The 3,111-nt window shown below is 39.5% G+C and overlaps 1 long non-coding RNA gene across 1 annotated transcript; it reads left to right on the forward strand.

Annotated features, from left to right (window-relative positions):
- The first annotated feature begins 211 nt into the window (after positions 1-211).
- On the forward strand, positions 212-1,165 carry LOC123980391. The gene is made up of 3 exons (XR_006827490.1): positions 212-310; positions 575-691; positions 770-1,165. It is a non-coding gene; the product is annotated as an uncharacterized LOC123980391 (long non-coding RNA).
- The last annotated feature ends 1,946 nt before the right edge of the window (positions 1,166-3,111 follow it).

A 3,111-nucleotide genomic window follows, 5' to 3' on the forward strand; every position in this document is an offset into this window, starting at 1 on the left:
TTATTTTATAGTGTAAAGTTAGGTTCACAGTGCTAAAACTCTATAGCTCTGAGTGTATGTCCTCCTTTCTGTATCTAACTGCCCAGGCTCAACAGTTGTGTGTGTGTGTGTGTGTGTGTGTGTGTGTGTGTGTGTGTGTGTGTGTGTGTGTGTGTGTGTGTGTGTCTGTGTGTGTGTGTGTGTGAGCAAGCCCGTGTGCTTTGGGAAAAAAGGGAGGGAATCGCAGGCATGAGCGGTGAGTTTAAGAGTGAGAGGAAGAGCCATCTGACAATCAGACAGAGGAGCATCAAGAGAGCTGAACACATCTGTGGTGAGTTTCTTATTATGCCAGAACGGGGCAACAATCTGAGCTCTCTAGTGTAGATTACTGAACTGAAGATGGCAGATAATTATATAGTACATGGTTATGGATATTATATTGCATTTCTGTCAGTAGATCCTCCAAAATATTACACACTGAACCTTTAAAAACACATTGGACTCTTAATACAGACATAGAGTTGTTGTTAGAGTTGTTTCTATATTGGTGGAGACATATCTGACGCCCTTGCACTTCTAACTCTCACATTTCCAGGTCATATTCTAGCTTTGGAAAACTGAGTTACTGAAGCTTGAGACATGCGTCCAGCTGTGCTAAATGCCATCCTCCTGTTGGTGTGCGCCATGGCCACTGTCACATAAGGACGTAATCGTAAGTACTATAACATCACCAATGCATCATTGAGCTGAATCCCAGAAAATGTTTATTCAAGCACGTATATTCCTACAGATCATTCAGTTGAGGTAGAATGTGAAAGTTATTCAGATAAGCCATGCGGAGAAGGATGAAGCCACATTGATGAGAGTCGATGTGCTAAATACAACAGCGAAAAGAATTTCCAAGAGGCACAGGTGAAGCAAACACACACAGGCATCAGAAGAGCGATAATAAATCCATCATCATATATAATACGTTTTGATCAGGTGCTGGTGAACACTAACACTTGCTCAAATTTGTTGATTTTAGGAACACTGCAGAACCTTAAATTCTGACCTGGCGTTAATGGCGCATTATAAAAAACATCAATTGACTAATTTTATTGCAGACTTGGAGCAGAGAGGGGGACATGGACATAAGTGTGGACGTGATAAGAGAACTGTCTCTGTTACTCTGCAGCTCTGTGGTCGTGGGTAACTCTTTCACCAAACTAAAACCAGCTTAATAGCCTTGTTAAATCATCATAAAGAATTTGTAATTCAGACTTGACAGAAACAAGTAAGTAAACTCAACAAGACCGTTGCAAAATCACCAACGATCATTTGGTGGATTTAACCTTTAATTCACAGAGTTAAATGTGAAAATATTCTGTCTCTTCACGCTTCCACTGTAAGTCTAGATGTCACTGAATGTGATGTTTTATTCTGATTTCTTTTCTCCAGATGAGGGAAACTTGAATGGTACATACTGCTCAGAGAAGAAGAACTACGTGTGCGCCAAGAAGATGTGATCATCACCAGCTGATGTTTGCTTTCACATTTTCAAACAACAACTAATCTGTGCTGCAGTTGGACAAGTCTGTTTCATGGTAACCACTATGAACACAAGCTTTTTACTTCAAGTTACTGCAATAAACGCTTCGGCGTTTATGTTCCGGCTTCTTGTTTTTGTGTTTTTTTTTCCAGATGCATTTTTTTAACACAACTGTGGAAAAACAGCTGTTCAGATTTCATGGTGACAGCATTGTCATCATTCAGCAAGACTGCAGAACTCTAATGAGTTTAATATTATTTGTCTTATTCCGTGTCTCATATTTCTGTGAGCTGGAGTGAGCTAGAAACACTCAACTTGAGCCACTAACTGGAAATGATGCGCAACTGCATCCACATAAATATGTGCCTGCCAAATGATGGTGCTGTAATTAAGCTCCAAAAATGCTATTTTGTAAAGTCTCTCACACTGTAAGTCCGATTGACTTGACCACAAATAGAGTAGAAGTCAAATGTGCTCTACTAAAAACCTCTTGGACCATAAAATCTGTGGACTATGATGAAAATGAGAAAAAACAGTTAGAACTTGGGATACACATTTCCATTACAATTAGGCAAGATTGGCCAAAAAATATTGCCACCATCAACAAAAATAGTAATAGTAATAATACAAAGGGCGTGGCTTAGCAAGAAATTGGCCTTAACTCATTGATTTGTCCAGTCATAATAACTCTTCAGAGTATGATTGGTATCACTCAGAATTTCACTAACTCTGACTATTTTTGGCTTCGTGAAGCCTGAAACATTTCTGCCTGTGGCTTTAATTTTGGCCTGTCGAGCTGCTTCCTTATATGCAGTGAGAAGAGTTTCCACTCTGTAGCCCTGGGGGAAATGGTCCCTCATTGACATAAACACACAGACTGTAGTTCATTTTGACTCAATGCCTCATACACCATCCTGCTACCCCAAATACTCAAAGAAGCAGCAATGTGTGAATTAATCCTCAGCTTGTCCACAACAAATGCTACTTTCTCCAGTTTGTGTAAAGTTTGCCAAAAACTATAGTGTAAATTACACCAGCCTTAATTACTCCTTTTCCACAGTCTATTGGAAAATCACATGCATCTGTACCTGTATGCATTTGGAGTAATCAGGATTGACTCATTGTCTGCTTTATTTTACCTTGACAGTCCCTTGACAAAGTTCTCCGTGCTGTTGATACCAGCTGTATTACCAAAGTGTTTATTCAGCATTCAGCACATGTAATCTCACCTCATATCTTAGACTGCAGAACAACGTCACTAAGGTCTCCCTTCTTCAGTGCTCATCTCTGCAGTCTTTTCACCTGTACAAAGTCGACACCTGGCCACATAGAGAGAAATCAAAGTCCTGAATAAAAAATATGAAACTCTGATTTTACTGTTTTCACGATGGGCACATTTACTGCTGACATTTGTGGTGCCTAAACCTAACCACACTGCATGTTAGCCACATGTTTACTATTATTAGTAGGAATGAACCCAAATCTGAAATATGGGAAAACACAAATAATGTGATGGAAACTAATATATTTTCTAGCCAAAGTTACTCGTTATTTGGGGGGAAAAGTCAACTCAGGAATGTTAAATCAGAAGCTTCAGCAGA

This window comes from Micropterus dolomieu, linkage group LG12 (assembly GCF_021292245.1).
Source record: "Micropterus dolomieu isolate WLL.071019.BEF.003 ecotype Adirondacks linkage group LG12, ASM2129224v1, whole genome shotgun sequence".
Lineage (NCBI taxonomy): Eukaryota > Metazoa > Chordata > Actinopteri > Centrarchiformes > Centrarchidae > Micropterus > Micropterus dolomieu.